This window comes from Alosa sapidissima, chromosome 7 (assembly GCF_018492685.1).
Source record: "Alosa sapidissima isolate fAloSap1 chromosome 7, fAloSap1.pri, whole genome shotgun sequence".
NCBI classification, from domain to species: Eukaryota; Metazoa; Chordata; class Actinopteri; order Clupeiformes; family Clupeidae; genus Alosa; species Alosa sapidissima.
In genome coordinates, this window is record NC_055963.1 from 22,285,654 (window position 1) to 22,310,565 (window position 24,912).

Consider the following 24,912-nt stretch of genomic DNA (forward strand, 5'->3'; position numbering starts at 1 on the left):
CGGTTTCCATCGCTCCCGTGTGGAGCGGGTTCAAGTGGCGGGATGCTGCCATCAGCCCGGTACGTTCCCTGTGGCCGGGGGCGGGTCTCTTCGTCACGGTCACACTGCAGGCTGGCTCCGTCTGCTGGGCCCAGCAGGTGGCCATGGGCTAGCGCGCTGTCGAAGAGCCGTCTTGGCAGGAAACTCATCATCACCAGGGCATCAGTTGCAGCTTTCTCCTCCCGTCCAGTAGGGGTCATCATCCCACTTCTGACACCAATGTAACAATCTTGCAAAGTTGTCTCAAAATGGTCTTTATTGGTTACGCACCAAAACACACGAGCCTCATCACACAGGCAACACAAGGGAGGTCAATTAAACAAGCACGATACACAAACAGGGTAGTCACATACAATACACGGGGGTAAACACATGAGGTACAACATAAAGAAAGACTATACCAGCTAACACATACATGACAAGGTAAACGCAATTACTCATACTAAAACCAACATCAACATTACACACACACACACACATACACTGCACAGCATTATGGGAGCACAGTCATCAACAGCTAGGCTCAGATCATTACAGTATGTATGTGAAATGTAATACAACGTTGCCACCTAGCGTTCAGATGTATTTAACATTAATGTGACATTTCCTGCTTGTACTGTCGTCAAATCCATGCTTTGAGGAAAACAATCTTTTTATCATAGTTCCCTCTTCAATGAGCGATTACCAGCTCGTTTTTGTAACAGAGATAGCTGTTTATTGTCCCTAGGTTTACAGAAACACCTATTCATATTAATACGTAGCCTATGGAGTGCTGCCGACCACTGTTCATTACAGCCCAGAATGCCTTGCATGTTTTTATAACAAAACAACACAGTAAAACCTAAATGCCCGTAAACATATCCATTTGCATACTTGTAACATTTTTAATAATACTCTCCAATCATGATATTTAACAATAATGAAAAATTTAATTTGAATACCGTCAATGTGAAAATAACTGTACTATGTCAGCAATAAATAGCTAATGTTCTCCTTGCCATTTCAGTTCGTAAGTCCATACTATCCCATGGCAGAGCAAGGATTTCATGATTGGGCATGGTTGCCCGGAAACATTGTGACTGCCCAGAGACATTGTGCATACTTGGAAGGCATTGTGATAGATGTACCAGTAAAACTGCAATTGTGGAAGGTGATAGTTACCAAATACGGGTAAGTGGTTTGCCAAATGATGGAAACTTTTGGAATGTTTTCTTTTTTTTTTTTAGCTTATGCACCCTCACATTGGAGTCCTGAGTTCAAATACAAAATTTGGTATCGATATGTGACAGTGTTCCTGAGATATGGACGACATCCTGTTTCGGAGCTTCGCCGACGATTTCGCTTGGCTGTGACGGGCAAACGCTTTCAAAAATCAAAAATCCTTCCGGTAACTTTTGTGAGGCTTGGTTCAAGGATAATGTACGTCAAGTTTCGTGGCGTTCGGACCAAATTTGTGACCTGTGAAAATTTAGTTTCGCTTTCTGTTCAATGTACTGACCGGACGTTTTAAAGTTGGAACGGTGTCTCTGTCTCAAAGGGCCTAGGCACAGGAGCTAGAAAAAAATTAGGGAGACGGGAATAATAATAATATTAAATATAACCGCAAGCGGTGATTTACGGGGTCCGAGCAAAACGAACATGAGGTAGCATAGCTTTTTAGTTTTACATATGCTTTAATTGTTTGGGCCCAATTGTTCAAAAGAAACGTGATCGGATTTCGGTTATCGGATTTCAGTTACCAGATTTCGGCTATCGGATTGGATCAAATCTTGAAAATGGCTTGTTCAAAGGGAAACAAGGATCCTGAAATTGGATTAGATCACATAATCTATTCTTGGTTTTGATCTGGATAAAACCTTCACTTTGTGTTGTTCAAAAGTTTTGAGTTGGATTGGAATAAATTTGATGCATAAAATTAGGATTACCCTGTGCTGTAACGTTATAGTGTGCTAACCAGGGTGCGATTTGTGTAAAAACCAGCTCCTCTAATGCAGGGTAGGACTACGTTTTGACAAGCATACAAATTCACCTTGTTCTTGCCCCACATGAAATTACTCCTCTACTTTTGCTGCCTCCATCTTTTCTGTATTTGTTGTGCAAAAAAACGTTGTATATGATGGCACTGAAGTCTTAAGTTAGTGAATTGGCTAACAGTGTTAGTTGCGTAGGTTACGTGCATTCTCTCTCCTGCTGATTTGCGTTCAGTAGCCACGTGCGTAATATTGCAAAAGTTGAAAAAATAAATGTGTTTATTGTAGCCTACAGAAAATAAATAGCCTACTATCATACTGTCAGTTAATTGGCTACAGTGCAGTGAAGAGTTTGGAGAGTAAAGTTATAGGGCAACTAGAAGTTTTATGAAAATAATTTACGAACCAGAACATAAAGACCATGAAGCTTCTATTTCTTGCAGCTGCACCAACATTCGTTTTTGCAGTACAGATTATTTCTAAAAGTTAATTGTCTACTAGGCCTAGCCTAGGCTACTGGCTGATTTATCAAACGAGTGTTTTCTCGTTCGTCCTCCGCAAACTACAAGTGTTTCGATAGAGAGCCATTGAATAAGCGATGCCAAGCAATTGCTGTAACACTTTTTGTGACATTTAGCAAATATCTAAAAGTGGTCTAACTTTATTGGCCTATATCTCTGAAATGGAACAAAATATCAAAATTCTGACCGATAACTTTTGTGAGGCTTGGTCTAAACATTCACTGTGAGAATTTTGGTGAAGATTTGATTATTTTTGAAGAGTGTGAAACTTTTTATAATGTTTGGCTTTTCCATGAAATTGTGTCAAAAGTAAACATTTTTAGACCGTAAGACCAGGGCCAAAAAGATGCATCTGAGTTTAGAGATTAATATTATGAAAGAATTTTGAGTCTAGGTCAATCTGTTAAAGAGAAATTAGCATAATTAACTTTGTTTTCCAACAGCGCCACCTTTGGGAGCAGTACCCCAAATTTTGGGTTATGGGCAGAGGGGGATACTGGTAACCATACCTGAAAATTTGAAGAGTTTTGGAGTTACGGTTTAGGCTGCACTATGACTTTTACAGAATTTTGGCCAAAAATGAACGGTACAGAAACAATAGGGGTCCTGCAGCTACGCTGCTCGGACCCCTAATAAGTGTGCTGCTTTGCAAGCAAGCACACTTAATAAATGTCCTCACTACAATAAGTCACTATTAAATAATTTAACTATTTAAACTACTCAACTATTTAACTGTTCAGCCATTTCAACTGTCAGTTGTTATCAATTATGACTCCTGCCAACTGTTTCCAAATAAAAGTTTGTTTGGCATTTTATGTTAATATACAGTATGTTTATATTTTCATGCACTGGTAATTTCCTCGAAATTACATTTTCTAGTTTTTCATTGCTTTTGCTTTGTAGCCTAAATGTATCCTAATCTGATAATGCTAGGGTAGCCAATTCCAAGGGTGACGTTCACATCCTGAGGCCTGTCCTGTAGTCTTATTAATTGTAGACGTAGCCTACTAATTACTAAATTGTCTGAAAGTTTTTCACCATATGAGTGTAGCCTACACCTCAGAATGGGGGAAGGGTAGACTAGCCTAGTCCATTACACTTGTAAATGGAGCAAGGTAGACCAGCCAGCCCATTGAGACTGATCATTGAGGGTCTAAGTCATTATCATGCAGAACAATAAAATACGGACAGAACTGCTTTGATTGAACTTTAGTCAATGCATCTACCAAAATACATCTTTCCTCACGGTCATAAAATGAATGTACTTTGTTTGTGGTTAAAGTGAGACATTCTAACATGTACTGCTCTTTTTTGTCCAGCTATGAGTATGAGTTTGTTTGATAATAACTGAAAGTATATTTTTCATATCTTGGTGTTTACCATTTTATGTACTGTTATATGTTGTGAAACGCTCTGCTTATTCATTTCAGATGAGCATCTTGGCGCAATTGCAGAAGCCCCTGAAATTGAGAACCTTGAACAGAGGTAACCCATCAATGCTCATAATGTCTATACCCTAACCCTACATGACATTCTCTATTGTATATTTTCATGATATAAGGGTAGATGACAAATAGCAGAATTCAGACTATCCATGTGTCACACACTTATAAAAAATGGCAATTGTTAAGAATTTATATGGAAATGTTGTAGGTCTGGTAGGTTCAAGTTCTGTCATATTAAATGTATTGGATTTGTATTTCACTTTTGACTTAAAATAATCATCCAAACATAAAAAATGTCATATGGTGTGACTGTCCACCATGTGTGCGAACTTCCTAAAAAGAGTGTATATCAAATAAAAAGTATAATTACTTTAAAGTTTTACCATGCATATAAAATAATTGGATGTTTTTTACAACCACAAAAAGTTTTGATGTTTATGCATGCTGTCCAACTAAGTTATAATCAAATATATTTTGTCCATAAAATGGTTGTCATATGGCGTGACACTATATTGTATATTATATGTTTTTTTGTTAAATCTGTGATAATTGGGAAACAAATGTATCTGTACAATTCATATTTCTCATACTTTTTTCTTTTATGTTACCATGCCATGTAAGTTTAAAAAATAAATACTAAACTTTCATCTATTTTGCTGTTACACGCATTCACCATTCATAGAGTGACTTCAAAATTCATTGTTAATGATTTTATTGTCATTAAAAACCCTGTTTTGCTCTGACACATGGTGGAGTGGTGCAGTTCATCATATGGCGTGACACCATGTCATTTGGTGTGACATTAAATAATGTCACAAAAAATACTTTATAATTGAAAAATCATTAAAACATCAATAGCACATAAAGGAAATGGTATCTGCAAGAACCTCAAGAATTTTGAGTGAGTTCTTACAAGAAATATCAGAATTAAGCTAAAATATCTGGTTACACTTAGGAGCATTCTCCACCTTGACAAAATAACTTGTTAAATTTTAGGTTTTTCTTCTAAATATTCATAAGGAAATGTTGCAAATCAAAGCAAACGTGATTAAAATGTACAGTGACATAAATTAAAATCTAATTTTCATTTTATTTCAAATTATTTTCACGTCACACCATATGACAATTTTAGGCACTAACATGACAAATTGACATATAAATATATATTTCACTTTTTTTTTTGGAAAAAAATGTATATTAGTTAAGTTTAGAGATACAGCAACACATATAAACACTTTTTAGGGATGATATTTGAAGTTTTTTTAAATTCCTTTTTTCAGGCTTATTTGTCATCCACCCATAAGCATTTATATATTTTTTACAAAGCCTACATGACATGAGCATCGTGGAGGAGGATGTGGATGAAATTCAATGGTCTTGTTATGTGATGCACGTGCATGCCTTCATTGTAACCTTGCCTGTAACTCAGTCTAGGCAAAATAGCACTATACAGATTAGTAACAATATGTTGAACTATATAATGGCGTGTATGTCTAACGACACTGCATGTCTTCCACAGGATCAGCTTTCCAGGAGACTGCCAATTTAGAATGATGGCCCAAAAAGGAAGGGTTCATGTGTAAATACCATAATTTGTTAATTTCTGTAAATAAATATATTGCAAATAACATTGTTGACCATGTTACTGTCATTTGGTGTTTCGAAATGGTAAATTACCACAACTCCTTTTTTAATTATAAGTTTGTGGATGTAATGTATAAGAGGTACAGCATGAACAGTCTCTTATCAATTCTAAAAGTTTTTATTTTCATGAAAGCAAAATATTTATTTTCAAAAAAGCAAAAACCGATGTACCGGTGTAAAATAAATTAAATACAGTTTTAAAAGGAACAGGCAGTACATGAACTATTTACAATAGCATTAATAGTTAATACAAAACTATTTACAATAACACAACATTACAACATTATAGGAAGGTGATATAAATTCCAGAGATGTCCCTGAGGGTCAGGGAATTTATCCCTTATCCTACACACACAGCTTGGGATCACTCTTCTATTAACCTGTCCTAGAGACCCATGCTGCCAGAAAAAGAAATGTCTGTAGGTACCATATCTGAACTCTATTGTCATCACCTGGCTCTCTTACATGGCCTAATGCTGTGATGTCTGTGATGTACTGCCTGTGAATCTGGAGAAAACCTTCATCTAGGCAGTGCTGTGTGTAGTGAGGCAGAAGGCTCACACAGGTGGCAGGGTTTTGTCCACAGCATTTTCTCTCCTGATCGGTTGGCATGTCTCTGCAGTGTGTACAAGTACACCAAGGCATCCCTGGCACAGTTGGAGGGACGACATGTCTGCACTGATGCATCAAACACCAGACCTGGCTGCCTCACTAGCAACTGTGTGGTGAGGTTCCTGTGCTCTTGCAGGCTCATTCCACCCACAAGTCTCGAAGAAATAAGACACAAAAAATAAGATCAGATAGGCTTGTTTAGGTAGCAAAGTTAGATTGTTAGCAGAGTAGTAGTAATAGTACTCGGTCATTTTTCAAGTGTTCACACAAAATGATGAATACTATGTGTATGGACAATGAAAAGGTGAAAATGTTGTGTAACATTTTCTATAGATAACGTGTCGTGATTTCACTGGCAGACAAATCGCATCATGCAGTTGACTGGCAACAGCTAGAAATTGCTACATATAAACAATGGAGATACAAACAGGCAGGGAAGCTACACCAAGCGCATTCACAATCCGTTCACAACGCGTAAAATCAATTTTAGAAGAATGGTCTAATTTTTTTCTGGTGTAGTGCCAGCAGACGCAACGCAAACGAACGTGTATGGTGCAGCTTCCGAGCTAATTTCGGTGTCATTGACATTGATACTGTTCAGAGAAATATATTAAAAACACAAACCTCCGTTGCTTCTCTCCTTTGTCTTTAAAGTTCCTCCACTCTCTCCTCGTCATCTTTGGAGTCTTACTTTTTCTTTGTCTAGGTCTCACCGATCCTCTGCCACCGGCTCTTGGCTTTTCTTTACCTTTACCTTTCCCTCTTCCTTTACCTTTCCCTTGCACCCCCGTTGCATCGACTGATCTCTGACTCTGCTCACTGAGAAAAATAGTAGGCTACGCTGTAAACATTGCCTTTACACTATTAATCTCGTACAGAATCGTACAGAATAACGATAGCACTGATACTAACATTAGCATACATTCGTTTGGGAACCTGATAGCTGATGCTAGCAATGAAATAGTAGCCTACCAAAATAACGAAAACGTAAAACTATTAGGCTATTCACTTTACATAGAGGTCATACCCAACATGTTTACTGGCTATATAACTAAATGCAATGTGTAATTGTTTTCTAAAGTAACCTCATCACTGAAGGAACACTGGACGAAGTCGTAGTACTTGGAAGTCATGTTAACTTTGGCATGAAACGGCCACCGTAGGAGTTAAAATACGCTCGGAATGGGAGGGGCTAGTTAGTAATATCAGAGCCCGTCCAGAGCCAGTCTACGGAGAGCCCATAGACAGTAAAAGAAATGGACGAACAGACTCCGTCGTTTTCAATGGGAGGGCACTGAGTCAAATAGAACGATTTTTCAGTTGGTCCCCCCAGTACTGCGCAGACTCACACTTAACTTCGTGACGTTAGCCATCGAACTGAATCTTGTAACTCATATGATAGATACACAGAAATTCTTCTCACACTTCCTTCGCCTGCAAAGTCATCAAAGTTAAACATTTATTTATGTATTATTAGGCTATTAATATCATCCTCACCAAGTCGTGTTAATGTTGAAGCTACCATACATGATCATCTTCAAAAACAGTCAACAAAACAAAAAAGTTATAGCCTTGAAGCTAATCTTCTTTCCACTTTTCCGACCTACGGTCAATCCGTCGAAAACCTCTGTAATGATTAGTGCCGTTTTTAAAAAAAAAATAGGTTTACTTTTTTATTATTATTAGGTTGCCTCTGTGTAATGCTTTACCAGAGAGGGTTAAAGCGGAGCTAGTAATCAAGGATCTTTGGCTTTACCTTAACATACGGTCGTGTATGCTAGGTTTTGCTTATGAGTTACCGTCATAGACAGTAAGGTGGACTGAGCTTCTTATCCAAACAATACGGTTATCTCCCTACGGCGCGAAAGAAAGATTACATCAAAGCTAGCTTCCCTCCAACTGAACAAGCTAACCATTCTTCTTACGGGTAACCAACGTTATGGACGAGGTAGTGGAGTCTGTTTTGCCTTTGTAGTGTTTATGTGGATTACACAGAAGCTACAATATCGGCACAGGATATATGTTATATGAAGTTATGGTATTTCAAAAAAATCCTAGAATGAATGGACTTCTATGGGAGTTAGCAGAGAGGTGGTCCCTCCAGCCTACGTCGATTCTTCTACTTCCGGGAATTCGCCTGCCCCCTTGGGAGAGCCTTGCCACTCTGTATTAAAGATGAACTGAACTGGAATTTGAAGTAAAGGTGATATAACAGATGTATTTTATTTCTTCTCATTGGTACAATGATTAAAATGGCTGAATTTATTAAAAGGGATACAATTGTACGTTGAAAGTGTTGTTGTTGTTACATGGGCGCCGCCATGTTGGATTTCAACAATCGGCTACGTCACTGGCATGGTAAGCTACTCCGCACTAGCACTAGCAGCCATAGCAGATAATGAGTCTGAGGCTAGCTGACATGGCTGAGGAAACTAACATTAGGCCTAGCTGAGTTACATATTGGCCATAAGCTGTTTATCGTAGGCTAGCCTACATCACAAAATCTCATACAAAATGAAACCAAACTAGTGAAACAAAGGCGAACACTTTAACAGGGGAAATGAATTGGGCATGAATCATACTGAACGCTATTTTGTCAATGAGCAGAAACACACACGGCATTCAAAAAGATGTGCACTATGGAAACTGGTCTGTAACTTTGGACGAATAAATGCCATTGACTCGACATATCCTGACTTAAAAAAACCTTTTCTTGCTTACTTTATCACAAACTCGGTGGGGCAGCTTGTAGTCTTTTTCAATTAGTAGAAGGGCGAGCCCACTGTCTATGTGCCATGGAGCCTAAGTTTCAACTTCGGCTTCGTTCACCCAATACAGTCACTGGTCGCAATTACAAAGTCCGGGAAGGTTCGTTCAATCTTTTAAAGTTTTAAGTGCAGTAGCCTATCTGTCCCCTTTGGAATAATATCTCGAAGTAGCCTCAGATGAGGTCCACTACGATCCAACCTAGGAAAGGGCTAGCAGCTAAACACCTTGGAAACACTCTTATGTCAAACTCCACAAGCTAGCACTCCGACCATAGAGAGTATAAACCATGACCATGACGATATCACAGATCGATAATAATGCGTCTACTAGCTGGTAACTAAACCACAGCGGGTCTGTAAACAGAATCCAATGTCCCTTTCTACTCACCCTGAAGCCAGTTGTTCATCGTCTCAGGGCAGATTGTTGATGCTGCTATCCAAGAGACTCGTGCAATATCAACATCCACAAGGTAAAAATCTGCAAACTTTCCACTAACATTAGCCTAAAATAAACGGCAAACTCGTGTATCCTCCGTGTATCTGGGGTCAACTTGGGGTGACGAAGTTTTTAACAGTTTCAAGGGAGGGAGAGAGAGCCCGTGTGAGTTGCTGTTACGAGTGCCAGTAGTCCAGACTGCGTTAGCCTACATTGCCGTGACAATGCGTGTATAGCTTATTTGTATGCACCGTAGCTTCGCATAGGCCTAATGTAGTGGTGGTGAGTGAGTATGCAGTTGTGTGGAGGATGTACAGTAGGCAATGTGTGTGTGTGAGGGATGGAGGGAGACAGAGAGACAGCGTGCGTGTTGCTGTCTCAAGCGCCCCTCGTCCAGTTTTCTACATGACCTGTAGGCTAGGCCTACAGTAGCCTATGTTGTGCCGCACAAAATGTGTCTATGTTGTACATTGCACAAAATGTATACGCCCCAAAATAAACACATACATAAATAAACATATTTTCCTCCGTCACTTTGGCTTCCTCAAACATTTTCCCTACGTTTCGCCACTGCTTTGAAACAGATAGATTCCAGTGTCCATGCTCCGGCAGCGCCCACACAGTCATTTTCACCCAAATGATCCTACTGAAGGTTGAGCTGGAGCCTGAAACCGATCGTCCCCCATCTAGTGGTAGTCAAGACACTACAGGCTTGTCCCTCACAGGCTCAAATGTGTAACCCATGCCATTAAAATGACTAATTTTTGTGTATACATAATATGCTGCAGCTGTTGCCTATAGAACTTCTCAGGTCCTACCATGCCAGTGACGTCATTGAAACGGGCAGCGTTCTAATACTAACAAACGCAATTTTGGTGTTGCTTAAAAAAGGCTACGTATTGATTTTTTTAATTACATTTTTTAGTGTCATTTATTTTTAATTGTCATAATCAACACATTATCAATGTTGATTATTTCAGTTCAGTTCATCTTTAAGTCCCATTGTACCGAATTTTGGATGCAGTTCCACCAGAGTTCCACTGGGGGCGATCGCCATGAGTGCAGAATGAATGGGAGTCAATGGAGCTAGACGGCTAAATTTGTCTCTTTCACCTGATTGTCGTTGACAAATCTCAGATTTGATTGTAGTTTGTATAGCTTCAACATGGGTTATAGGTCAAAAGTTGAATGAACGAGTACTTATGTCCTTTTGATTTCTTACAGGTTGGGTCGTTGTTGCACATAACACGCTAGCATTGTGCTAATGAATGAAGTCATTGACACATTTGAAAGGCTTTTTAGAACAATTAAGTGACTTTAAAAAATATAATACTCGACCAAGTGTATTTTCTTTGCCTCCCCTTTCGAATACAATACTCAAATTACTTGAAAAAAAATTATATCCCGAGAAAAGTGGATTTTGAGGGGTACAGCTCCATAGACCTCCATGCATTCTGCACTCGTGGACGAGCGCCCTCATGTGGAACCACAGAAGGAACTGCAACCAGTTCAGAAACCGGAAGTTTTCCAAGAGTGGCAGTTCTCCCCTTATTAGACATTCTCTGGCCCGTCTACGCATAGACATAATATACATAGACGCCGCATTGGCTGCTGGAAACAAGAAATGCGGCCGCCATCTTGGACCGGTCATACTCCTCGTTGCGTTGCAGCAGAAGACACAAGATGACAGCACTGTGCAGCATGTTCCTTCTCAAATCGGTGGACCATACTCGGGGGATTTACTTTTCACAAGTAAGATTTAACATAACCGTACTATTGGTTGTATTTTGTGAATAGAATATTACCAGAGAGCTGAGAAGGAGCAATCTTTGATATTACTGTATGAAAATCGTAGCCATCTAGCTAGGCTATGTTTACTCGGTGTTCACCCGGCTATGAACTGAGACTTGATAAGTCATATTCCATAACATTGACTTAGATTACAACTGACACAAGAAGACTATTGTAGAAATAAATCATACTAGATTTGGCTGGCAAATTTTACACAAGTGGCACAGACTAGCCTATTGGGCAATCGCTAGCTGCTACTTGTAGCATAAGTGTGTTGGTGGTAGCCTCACTATTTCCTGAATAAAGTAACTTTTCAATAGCTCAACTTCTTTATTTATCAAGTAGCTTAGCCAGACAAGCTACACTTTTCTTGTCATGTGAAATTAGCACAATTTAAAGTAGCTTCCTATGTAGTGAACTAGCCTACTGCTGTGTTTGTGTTAGGCTACTAATACATTTGACTGGGTGGTAGTTTTGTGTAGTGTTTTATTCATGGCAGAGTAACTGATAGTTTAGCTCACTAAAATTTCGAAGTAGCTTGCCCAACACTGTATTATTCACATGTAATTTACCCTAACAAGAATAAGATGCCTCTCAAATTCCTTTTCATTCATTTATTTATTATTTTGTATCTCTCCAGAACAACTGCCTTGTTCAAGAAGACTGTGAATGAACTGAACGGTCTCCTCACACCCCTGGAACTGAGGAAGGTGCAGCTCTTCATTGCAGTACTGCAGGGCATCTGCTACACTGTGACTGAATGTTTGATTTATGAGCTCCACCTTCATCACCTGCATTCGCCACTCTGTGTCCCATTTTCCCATCGTCTGGTTGACTCAGTCCTCTTTTATGGAGTACCCAGTTTACTATGCCATCTTATTTGCCCACCTGCTGTCTGAAGCACTTTTGTTCTCAGCCAAAGTGTACCCAAGCAATTTTAGCAAGGTGGGAACATACAAAATGACATGCACCAGTTGTCGAAATCATAGAACCAACTGCATCACGGTAACTCTGTCTCACTGAGCCTGTGAAGACACTCCCTGATTCTTTACTGATTGCAATGAACGGGTTGATCTTAGCAGTTTCTAAAATGTTTCTTAATTCCTTTTTATTTAATCTCTTCATTGGGGCTGGAACCTTTCTGTGAACTGTAAATAACAGATGCTGTTGATGAACCCATTGACACTGTACAAGTGACAAGTCACCTTTTTGTCTTGAATTGATGAACTGTTACACTTACTATGCCAAACCAATGTCTGTTTTTTAAGGATCAGAAACAAACCTACAAACTTGCACTTTACAATATTCATGGAACTTGTCTAACTTGTCTAATGCTGTTGATATTGAACCCAGTTACTCCATTTCCTTTATGCCACACCAATGTCTGTTCATCACTTTATTTTTGATGGCACTGAACTGAAAATGTTAATGGATTTTTTTCTGTAAATTTAACTCATTAAAACTTGTATCAAACCAGTTTTTGTCTATGCTGTCAAACGTGGATTAGTTAAGTTCCCAGTTTTTATATTGGATGTCATCACTTTATAATATATCATATATCAGAATATTCTATTACTGTTAAGCCCACTATGAATATTAAAATACACACAACCGTGTTTCCTGTATCATACAGCTTTTCTACTGGGAGGTTTACAACTTATTCTGAGTCAATTTACCCAAGTTTGCCACTAAACCACATAGGCCTACTTGGAATACCCCTCAGATGTCTGAATGGCACTGATCTCACTTAAATGTTTATGGAACCTTTCTGTGGACTGTGAATAATGCTGTTGATGGAACTTTTCTGTCAACTGTGAACTATATTTAACTAATTAAACTTGTATCAAACTAGTTTTGTCTATGCTGTCAAACATGGATTATGTTCCCAGTTTTGATATCGGACGTCAGGTCACTTTATATCATATATCAGAATATTCTATTACTGTTAAACCCACTATGAATATTAAAATACGCTAAATCATGTGTCCTGTATCATAGCTACATGTATGACCTTTGCAGCAAAAAAAAACGCGTGAGAATCTGTTCGGTATTCAGTGAGATATGATTAATTAAGTGCGCTGACAGCTCATCTCACCGGCCAAACAGATTACACTGAGTGGAGTGGATGACCGGTCCAAGATGGCGGCTCCAAATCTCGTCAGCGCTAGTAAGGAGCATAGACAGTAAAAGAAATGGACGAACAGACTCCGTCGTTTTCAATGGGAGGGCACTGAGTCAAATAGAACGATTTTTCAGTTGGTCCCCCCCAGTACTGCGCAGACTCACACTTAACTTCGTGACGTTAGCCATCGAACTGAATCTTGTAACTCATATGATAGATACACAGAAATTCTTCTCACACTTCCTTCGCCTTCAAAGTCATCAAAGTTAAACATTTATTTATGTATTATTATTAATATCATCCTCACCTAGTCGTGTTAATGTTGAAGCTACCATACATGATCATCTTCAAAAACAGTCAACAAAACAAAAAAGTTATAGCCTTGAAGCTAATCTTCTTTCCACTTTTCCGACCTACGGTCAATCCATCGAAAACCTCTGTAATGATTAGTGCCGTTTTTTTTTAATTAGGTTTACTTTTTTTTTTTTTAATTATTATTAGGTTGCCTCTGTGTAATGCTTTACCTTAACATACGGTCGTGTATGCTAGGTTTTGCTTATGAGTTACCGTCATAGACAGGTGGACTGAGCTTCTTATCCAAACAATACGGTTATCTCCCTACGGCGCGAAAGAGAGATTACGTCAAAGCTAGCTTCCCTCCAACCGAACAAGCTAACCATTCTTCTTACGGGTAACCAACGTTACAGACGAGGTAGTGGAGTCTGTTTTGCCTTTGTAGTGTTTATGTGGATTACACAGAAGCTACAATATCGGCACAGGATATATGTTATATGAAGTTATGGTATTTCAAAAAAATCCTAGAATGAATGGACTTCTATGGGAGTTAGCAGAGAGGTGGTCCCTCCAGCCTACGTCGATTCTTATACTTCCGGGAATTCGCCTGCCCCCTTGGTAAGGAGTAGCGGTCGATGCGGCGTCTATGTATATTATGTCTATGCGTCTACGGATTATAGACCTCTCCAGAATAAGTCCCGCCTCCTAACTTCCGTATCCATCCAACCTTCGGTCGTCAAATGTCTATGGGAAATAACATGGCGTTTTGAAAGATCGTACCTGTCAAACTCTGTAGGTGACAAAGTAGAAAAAGCTGCTGGGCAGATTGGCCTACACACTTCTGCCATCTAGTTTCCACTGGATTTTTTGATTTTCGGTGCCGTTTAAGTAGTATAGTCTATAACATATATCCTGTGCCGATATTGTAGCTTCTGTGTAATCCACATAAACACTACAAAGGCAAAACAGACTCCACTACCTCGTCCGTAACGTTGGTTACCCGTAAGAAGAATGGTTAGCTTGTTCGGTTGGAGGGAAGCTAGCTTTGACGTAATCTCTCTTTCGCGCCGTAGGGAGATAACCGTATTGTTTGGATAAGAAGCTCAGTTCACCTTACTGTCTATGATGGTAACTCATAAGCAAAACCTAGCATACACGACCGTATGTTAAGGTAAAGCATTACACAGAGGCAACCTAATAATAATAAAAAAGTAAACCTAATTTTAAAAAAAAACCGGCACTAATCATTTCAGAGGTTTTCGATGGATTGACCGTAGGTCGGAAAAGTGGAAAGAAGATTAGCTTCAAGGCTATAACTTTTTTGTTTTGTTTTAGCATGACTGTTTTTGAAGATGATCATGTATGGTAGCTTCAACATTAACACGACTTGGTGAGGATGATATTAATAATAATACATAGATAAATGTTTAACTTTGATGACTTTGAAGGCGAAGGAAGTGTGAGAAGAATTTCTGTGTATCTATCATATGAGTTACAAGATTCAGTTCTATGGCTAACGTCACGAAGTTAAGTGTGAGTCTGCGCAGTACTGGGGGGACCAACTGAAAAATCGTTCTATTTGACTCAGTGCCCTCCTATTGAAAACGACGGAGTCTGTTCGTCCATTTCTTTTACTGTCTATGGTTGGTTGTCATATAGACCCTTTCATGAGAGTTCCATTATCAGCATCATAGTTGGCCCCACAACACTTCCTTTTTAACATTCCATATGTTATCTTAATGCAGAGGAAGTAGATTGGGGCCCAAATAGAACGTTCAAGCATTGTTTTTGTTTACCTTGTTGAAAGGGTCCATAGAATTTCACCGCTAGATGGGAGAAGTTCTTACACAAGGTAGCTTTAACATTAGATTATGACATCACAATAGAGCAATTAGAATCCTATGCCAGGTGTTCAGGCCACCTGCAGCCACTGTCTCAGGGTGTATCAGTCTTTAAGCATACAATATGGCTGTATTAAGACTACAGATCCTGTTCAACTGCTTCCTGTGCCCACAATTGTTTCAAAATAAAAGTCCCTTTAAACTATCCAACTTTTTAACTGTTCAACTACTGTTCAACTGTTGTAACTGTCAGTCAACTGTGACTTCCATCAACTGTATCCTCTGCCTTCAACTATTTCAAAATAAAAGTGGGAAGTGGGCTAAGTAAAATAGAGATGTTTCAAATAAGATAAGGTTAATCAGAATTCTGCGATATGCCCGCTTGACAACGGAAGAGATAGAACTGGCAATATACAGAGACAGGTCAAAAAATATAGTGCAATGTAGACAGTAGTATAGTTGATTTACAGACGGTGGTTTAGAGTAATATGAAGTATTCCTTTATTCTGAGATACATCTGAGATAGGCTACATCAATAGGCTCTCAAAACAACCCCACGCTCACAAAACAATCCCAAATCCATATAGATTATTTGTCAAAAAAAAAAACAGTAAAACATAATTTGTGGGATGGAATATATAACATTCACACTCATAGCTCATAGTTTTTTAAATAAATCAGTGAAAAATTATCCTGACAAACAAGCAGCTTTTTAATGCCTTGGTCATATTTCATAATTTCAATTCCTCTGTAGGTAGCCCAGTTTGAGAGGCGTAAGACGCGTGACATTATTTATTTTTGCAGCCAGTCACTGCTGTCATTTTATGTTATTGATTTGATCTCAGTCATAGAAGCTAAATTCGAAGGCAGGCCCAAAGGTAAAATCCAACGAACCGCATTCAACCCGCAAGCCATTAGTTGAATAGCCCTCTCCTAGAGCTTTTGAGGTATTGCCACTGCTCCAACACTGAAAGGCACTGTTACAATGCCTGGATCAAGCCAGGTTCAGCATAGCGTATGCCACTGTCTGCTCACGTTGGTGACCGGACCAGGGCAAGCACACTTTCGCAGTTCCCGCCGGAAATGCAGTCTAGTTTATTATGAAAGGCAATTTTGCAAAAGTGTACCTTAAGGGGAGATTTAAAGGCTGACAAAGATGGAGCAGATTTAATTTAAGGGAGGCTTTTCCAGAGCTTAGGAGCCCTAACTGCAAAAGATCAGTCACCCTTAGTAGCTAATCTACAATATGGAATAGCCAAAAGACCAAGGTTGGAGGATCAGAGGGACCTAGGAGGACAGTAAGTCACTGACACATTCAGGTAGCAGATCGTCTAACAGCATAGGTGAGAGTGATATATTCCCTTTTAGCCAATAGCCATCGGTCCGTAATCAGCTTATTTTGACATGAGATATAGAGATAAAGGCTCTCTGTGTCCTTTGATGTTAACATCAATCTAGTTTTTGAAATTAAGAAAATAACTGCACATTTCACTTTTCTTGGTTTCAGTTTTAGTGGCATAATTTGCGCTTAAAATGCGCTTAAAATGTGTTTAGCACATCACCAGTCTGAATCTCACATATCTCGCAGAGTAACATTACAAGACTATATTAAAGTAACATTATGTGAGATAACTACTTTGAGCTCAAGATATTTTAGTAGGCCTCATTCCAAAAATATCAGAAACCGATGGAGGAATCTTTGATATGCTACTTTCTTTACACAGTTTACTATTTGTATAAATAACTGCATGACTCAGCCATTACATTCTGCTAATGGTTTTTGTGTAACTCTGAATTGCGTTTTGGAAATACTCCTGTGTGTTCTTTTGAGGCTGAAAGACAATAATGAAGGACTTTGGGATGAAGGAACAAAACAGGATTCCATACGAACAGCTCAGCTCAACCACGATCTTCACCACCTGTATGTATTTGCTGTGGGATAACACGTAGGCTGTGATGTAAGCAGCCCAGCTTAGACAAAACAACACCATGCCGGCTTTGGCCTCATTGTAGTTCTTGGGCAGGTCTGTTCCAATGTAGGAGAACCAGAAACAAAGACCACTGAGGATCCACATTAGTCCATTACAAAGGCAAGCTGTGGTCATATCACTTACAAGACAGAGCAGGACAACCTGATATTTGAATGAGTATTTTTCCACTGGTAAAGGGGGACTGGTGGCCATCCAGACGGTACAGGACAGGAGCTGGAGGAGAGAGAGGGAAGCCACCACCAACCACTGGCCGTTGTACTTCATCCACCATGCCTGCGCTTTGGGCAGGTGGGCGGCCATCTTGAAGATGCAGATGATCTGGAAGGAGTGGACAAAAAGGCAGGACAGGCACATAGTGTAGAAAAAGGCATATACTATGTTCCTGACCATGCAGTTGGTAGATGTTGGCTTGTCAAAGTAGAAGAAGACGCTGGTGGCGGAAGCGGCGAGGCAGCCCAGCATCAGGAAGCACATACTGCCCCCTGCTGACCGCACTACAGGCGTGGAACGGTGCATGGCAAACAGCACGGCCACCCCATACTCATACTTGTCACACTTCAGACATGAGTACAGGTCAGCTAAAGGTGAAAGAGAGAGGGGGAACAATTTTAAACTAGGTTTATTTAATCCTTTCCTTTCAGGTGTATTGCTGTTAAACTGGTGATGTACATGCTGTTACTGTGACCAAACAAAACAAGACATAGTCTAAATAGGGGTTGAAGGGTGGGGGAGAACCCATGGTCACCTACAGCAGATCCACACAAGGATTTTACAGGATTTTTGGAGAGGGTGATGTTGCTCTCTACCTGTGTGGTTGGCAACTGGTTACTGGGGCATTCCACACAAGTGAAACAGCATTGATGTTGGCCTTCCTGCTGCTGAACATGTCCTGGCTTACACTCAGCAGAGCAGTTGGAGAATGGCACCTTCAAATCATAAATACATTAACAGCACTAGCACATTGTAGCCAGTGTCTAGTAAGCACCTTGAACTTTTATATAGACTAAAGACTCTCTTGACCCAAGGAAGCATTTCGTTCTCGTTTTCATTTGCAAACGTGACATCAATGTGAGGTACACTATCCAGTGCTGCTGTAAGGCAATTCTGATTCATTGAAACACTCCTCAAATGCATGGCAAATAGGGAGAGGGGAATTTCTATCATTGTTTGGGACAGACAAAAATGTCTGTCTCTCTATCTATCTATCTATCTATCTATCTATCTATCTATCTATCTAAAGTGGTGATCAAGATGCCTAAACTCACCAGGCCACTCCCAGGCCATTGAAGAAGTGTGTCAGAAATAGTTAGATTTGACACAGGATAGTTACTGTACGTGCCAATCTGACGAATCTTCACTGGGTGATGGCTGGTGTCCCAGAACAGGATGGAGTAATGGGCTGGTGCATCCAAGTTCTTGTCAAAAGACACATGCACTTTGCTCAAGAGGAACTGCAAACGTTTTATCTCTTCAAGGAGCTAGAATGAGAGGACACAAAGCTGAATGGAAGCAAATGCAAAGTAATATAAAACAAAATATATCCGAACACGAGGGTCCTTATAGGGTCCTTAGGCTTAACAATGTTTATTACCTGAACCCATAATTACTGTAAGAATGTTTTTTCACTCTTTCAGTTTGTCATTTATTTCATTAACCAAAGGAATGTGATCTCAAAAATAAATCTGAGGGGTCTTTGAAAGAAAGAAAGAAAGAAAGAAAGAAAGAAAGAAAGACATATAATTTAGGCAGTGATGATAATGTAGCATACTCCTAACAGTTTCCCATTGTGAATCAATGTTTGATTTGTAAAACTGTTTTTCTTTTATTTCCCAGTCCAAACTGATTTTTGTTGATCCAAATATAGATACAGATAATGATATCACTGGGCATCTGTAGTCCTTACCAAGTAGGGATAGACTGTGCGGGTCTTGTTGCATCCTGCGTGGTTGCACTGTAGAGCATTGTGTAACTGTAAAGCCATCGCCATGGTGTACACAGCAGAATAAATGGGGAAAGAGTAGGTGGGGTTTTCATTGATGACATCCTCTGGGCTGACTGAGGAACAGTTATCACAGGCCTGGTTGCAGAAGTCTTCAGCGCTATGGACAGAATCGGCTCTGTGTTGTGACTGGTAAATTAACTCATTAAAGCCAGGTAGAGGCACAACTGTTGGTGTCACACCAATAATAGTGCCAATTGTACCCATTCCATGAAGTTTGGACAACTGGTTCATGGACCAGGCATCACTGGTGATCCAGACTTTATTGTGGAAATTGAGTCCTATAGTTGAGGAGAGGATACTCTCACCAAAATGTGGCTCAATGAAAAGGACAATGGCATTGATAAAGCGTATCTATATTTTTAAATGTTGTGCTTAATTGTGACATGGCAGACAGTAGCTCATGGTAAGCTAAAGTGATGCCTGTGTTATGAATCAGTTTATTAAAAAGTTGTAAGCTATTTTGACTGTAAGCAGATTTGGAGCCAATGAATGCCAGCCAGTTCCAGTTAAAATGTTTAATGATGTGAATGATGAGTTCAATCTGATGTGTATTACTTGGTATCGTCCTCACAAAGGAAGGATACACCCGTTTTTAAAGAGGGCGGAGCTTTTCGCTGTGTAACTGACCTGTGCAGGAAAATAAGAATGATATGTGAATTTAGTACCTATTTGCCTTATTCACCCAGCGGCCATACGAGGCTAAAGGGTACACTTGCCCTTACACCTCAGTCCAGCAGATGGTGGTGGTAATCCACTCCATTTGCAAACTGCTAAAAAATATAGGGCGCCAAATGTAACATGCCTTATTTCGTGGACAGAATGACTTTCGTGTGACGAAATACATATATCATTACGAAACCATGTTACATCGTAACGCCTTTTGTCCACGGAATGCACAAATTGGTTTGCATTGTGTCCACGAAACACTGAAGAAAGGACATCATTTCATGGACGAAATTGACTGGTGGCCTTTTCCTTTCGTGGACATAATGCTGAATGCAGTATTCACTGTCGTAGACGAAATGTTTGGTCAAAAGTAATTCTGTCTACGGAATGCACCTACACGCATCATTCTGTGCATCCTATTTCAATTTCGTCCACAGAAGAATTGTGTTGTGTTACAGAAGGCATTCCGTCCACGCAATAGTAACTTAACAACTTACGAAATGCATTCCGTGACATATGCTTTCATTCTGTGGACGAAATGCATAATAGAATCACGTAGAATACATTTCGTGAGTCAGCAGTTTACGAAATGAATTATGTGTCAGAATAATTTCATTACGTGGACGAAATGCATAACAGAATCACGAAATCAGCTTTGTGACCTGCTACAATACATTTCATGAGTCAGCAGTTTACGGAATGAATTATGTGTCACGATAATTTCATTACGTGGACGAAATGCATAATAGAATCACAAAATCAGTTTTGTGACCTGCTAAAATACATTTTGTGAGTCAGCAGTTTGCGGAATGAATTAGCCAGTGGGTAGCCTAGGCTACCATTTAGAAGTGGCCACTTCAATCGCGCCTGCCGTTAGTCAGAGCTCCGTGAAACAAAGGAAAGCCCTTTATTTGGACAGGCAAGTAGGCATAGCGATTAGGCCTATTATGCGCGCACTTCAGCGAGACTACTGTTAGGCCTACAACAAGTCGCGATTTATTAGGCTATCTAATCGCTATACTGTTTTCATGAACATTACAGGAATCCACTTCTTGATTGTTTTAAATATCGTTGCTTAGCCTACCCACGAGTTTGTCAGTTTCACTTGCACAGACACGCTCAAATGAGCACTCACAGCCTACCACTTCCACCTAGACTAATGTTATGCCTCTATATTTGATGAATTAAGAAGTAGGCCTATGCATTGATCAGGGAAACATTTAGTTTCTTTTTCTTTCGGTCCACGGTTCCAGCAGTTGTGCCGCAAAATTAACCGACAGAAGCACCGGTCATAGGCTTAATCTAGCCTAAATTCATGGTCCAGTGGACCAGCAATCTACTCGTCGAAGAGGCTCATAGTTTGAAGATCATAGACCATAGATAATTCAGAGAAAGCCTATGCAGTTGCTTTTCGCGGACCTGGGCTAGGTCCAGCACGGCCTGGCACCGGTCCGCGGATTGCCAATCACACTGCCGTTGCAAAGCCTCTGAATGCAGTCTGCTGCCCCATTTACCGGCAATGGTACAGCGGATTTAAGCTGCCACCTCATGGCGAAAAGTTGCAATACATTTCACGCAGCTCTGTGAACAACGGGAGGCGCGAGTGCCACTTCTAAATGGGCCCCACTGGCTAATTCATTCCGCATAAACCCATTAAAATGAAGTGTACCAGTTAAGGTAAGTACTTACAATTACATATTACATGTATGTTGTGTCATTGGTGTCTTGGAACATGTCTGCCATTACCCTACATACTGTAGTACATGTATCAACTGTGTTGGTACACATTTATTACTCTTTTCATACAGTGGAATAAACCCATTAAAATAAAGTGTACCAGTTAAGTACTTCTACATATATGCATCCTGTCAATGATGTTATGCATCCTGTAATTGATGTGTTGAAACGTGTCTGCTGTTACACCACACAGTACATGTGAATTAGTAGACCTGTTCCAAGACAAGACCTGTTCCAGTTTATTCCACTGTATCAAAGAGTAACAAGGTTGTAGCAGCACAGCTGTTACATGTACACTGAAGACAATGAGGCCTTGACTGGAGCTAAGCATGCTTTGTATATCAAATCTATCATGATCCGATTTACCCCATCCAGCAGGTCTCAGGTCAGCTCTTTGCCTCTGATGAAAATTTAGGCAAATTGGCAAAGTTTTGTAAAAGCACTCAGTATTACAATGTAACAACTATATGTAGGTACTCACAAATACATTGACACTGACAGTACATGTTGTTACACAGGTTGTACCACTGTACCTAATTAGGTAAGTACACTGTAACAACGACACATTAAAATAAAGTGTTACCCAAAATACTATTTTGTAATTGAAACGCTTGAAGCAAACACTATCATTAACTTGTTCAGAAAATGTAAATAGTCTGGCGAGGTGGGGCCACGGGTTGGCACATTCCCGGGATAGACCTGCTGCGTCTTCATCCATTGTTTCGTCCATGGTTTCGTCTCTTATCCGAATCTGACCATGGACTTGACTTTGGCGGAAAGCTGAAGGTGATTGCTGATAGGCTGTCCCAATCAGTGGTGCCTGCACAATCCAATCACGTTTGAGAGGGAAACAACAAATTGAGGGTGTCCGAGATTTTTCTTTTTTCCTTTTTTTTTAGAAGAAGTAACGGGTACTCACGGTTATGGATAGAAATGTAGTGGAGTAAAGAGTACAATATTTGCCTCAAATGTACTTGAGTAAAGTCATGAGTACTCCCCAAAAATGATACTCGAGTAAAGTACAGATCCCTCAAAATTGTACTCAAGTACTGTACTTAAGTAAATGTACTCCGTTACTGTCCGGTAGAGGTCTGCTCCTGCCCGCTCCTGCAATATTCTGTCCCGCTCCCGCATTAATGTGTCATTTTTAGTCCCACTCCCACCCGCATCTGTAACATGATGTCCCGCTCCCGCCCGCATGCAGGAGGGATAGCCTATTCAGCTTTTCTTTCTGTCTCACAAAAGGAGCACACACACCTGAGAAAGACTCCAGATGTCAGTTTCTTGGCTCTGAATGTAGGCTAACAACTGAAGTAGGCCTAGTCTGGTGCCCTCTTCCTCTGTCATGCTTTCGATTTCGAGTTTTGACAATGAGCAGCTGGAACAAATTGAACCCACGTAAATGACAATATAGGCTATAGGCCTGCTATCCGTTAATTATGCTTAAACCCTGTTTTTTAATGCTGCCTAACAGAACATCCAGCTGAACTATAGTTATGAACACTACTTTAATCATTTCCATATTTAATTTTACGCACATATTTAATTTGCGGGAGTGCAGTGAATCATCGGTTTGTCCTGCACCCGCGAACACACCTCTCTCATCCCGCCCGCTCCCGCAAAGAGCTTTCAAAAGTTGTCCCGCGTCGGGACCCGCGTCTACCACGGAAGTGCAGACCTCTACTGTCCGGCTCTGAATATGGGCAATGTGGAAAAATCATCTGCAATCATCTGCTACATACTGTATAAATCCAATGCAATACATCTAAAAGCTCTAATAATAATTACCATTGGAATTAGGTCCTTCATCAACAGTGGAGCTAGGACTTTACTTTCATGGCTATTAAAGGCACCAATGAGACCAATAACTTTGGGCAGGTAATTGTAGATCTTCCTGGGTTTAACATAGCCTTTGACTGAGAGAAACTGTAGGATGGCAGGGAAGTTGTGAGCATCTGAACAGTAATCAAAGAGCTGGTAACCAAGAGTTATGTTAGGCAGGAGGGTGGTAGAGTTGTTGATCTACCTGGAGACCCTGATGCAAGAACAGGTTTCTGTTGAAAAGAGGAGAAATGTCTCATGTCAGTAATTACTGTTTAGATTACCTTTAAGGGTGCTATCTTATAGCTTCGTGAGACCGTCCTGATCTCGCAAGCTTCAGATTTTTACTCCCGGATCAGTCTGGCATCTCCCTGATAGAGAAAATTTGGAGCAGTTCGCCAAACGAACGTCCAATCAGTGCTGGTTTTGTGGTGGGTTTAGGTGTGACGCGACTTCCACGGATGAGATGAGCATAGCTATCGCTGAAGTTTTATCCGAATATTTGAGTATTCCTGGGGAAGCTAGGAAGCTAGGAGTCTCTGCAATGTAGCTGGGAGGAATGAAGGACAGAGACATCTTCCACGGCCAATTCAAGTTAGTGTTTGGTAGCACTGAATCTTAGTTACTTAACAAGAAGGAATATGCTTTCTTCAGACATGTAGCCTACCATGAAAACTTGGTGGGGATTTTCGTTGATGAGGTTCATGTCACATAAAATAGTACGTTTAAAAACGCACATCTAAAATGGGGTGGTCTGAAGTAGCATTACTCATTCGCTGAATGCAAAATAGGAAAGACAAAAGTGCCAGTGTACAAAGTCAATTGCGCTTGAGTGTATGATAGGGCCTTAAAGGGAAACTTGGCAGGATTCCCCCCTCTGCTGGAGAAATTGTGCATTATGCTATTTCAAACTGTGGAAAAAGGTAAGGATAAAGCACATGGATTTGTTTACAAGCTAGCAAAACGGTTAGCATAAGTTCGGCAGACAATGTGGATGTTACAAGGTAAGAAACGATTTAAAACGAGTTTCTTGTTTCTTACTTCTCTTTCCGGGACGGTAGTCTCAATGTTGCAAGGTTGGTTTTCCGCTAGGGGCAGCGGGAAAAGTCACCATTTTCACCGGAACAGGTCATTTAACCATCCAAATGATTTCTAAACGGGTTTATTACGTTAAAATAGTTGCCAAGTTTAACTTTAGGATCTACTGTATTG

The 24,912-nt window shown here is 40.1% G+C and overlaps 1 protein-coding gene and 1 pseudogene across 1 annotated transcript in view; both read right to left on the bottom strand.

Moving 5' to 3' along the window:
- Nucleotides 1-9,401, bottom strand: part of LOC121713493 (taste receptor type 1 member 1-like) — a 29,976-nt gene extending 20,575 nt beyond the window's left edge. Inside the window, exon 1 of the mRNA XM_042098132.1 lies at nucleotides 9,388-9,401. The gene's annotated coding sequence lies outside the window, so the exon portion shown is untranslated. The remainder of the gene's footprint in view (nucleotides 1-9,387) is intronic.
- Nucleotides 9,402-17,243: 7,842 nt separating this feature from the next.
- Nucleotides 17,244-24,276, bottom strand: LOC121713368 (annotated as a pseudogene).
- Between the last annotated feature and the right edge of the window lie 636 nt (nucleotides 24,277-24,912).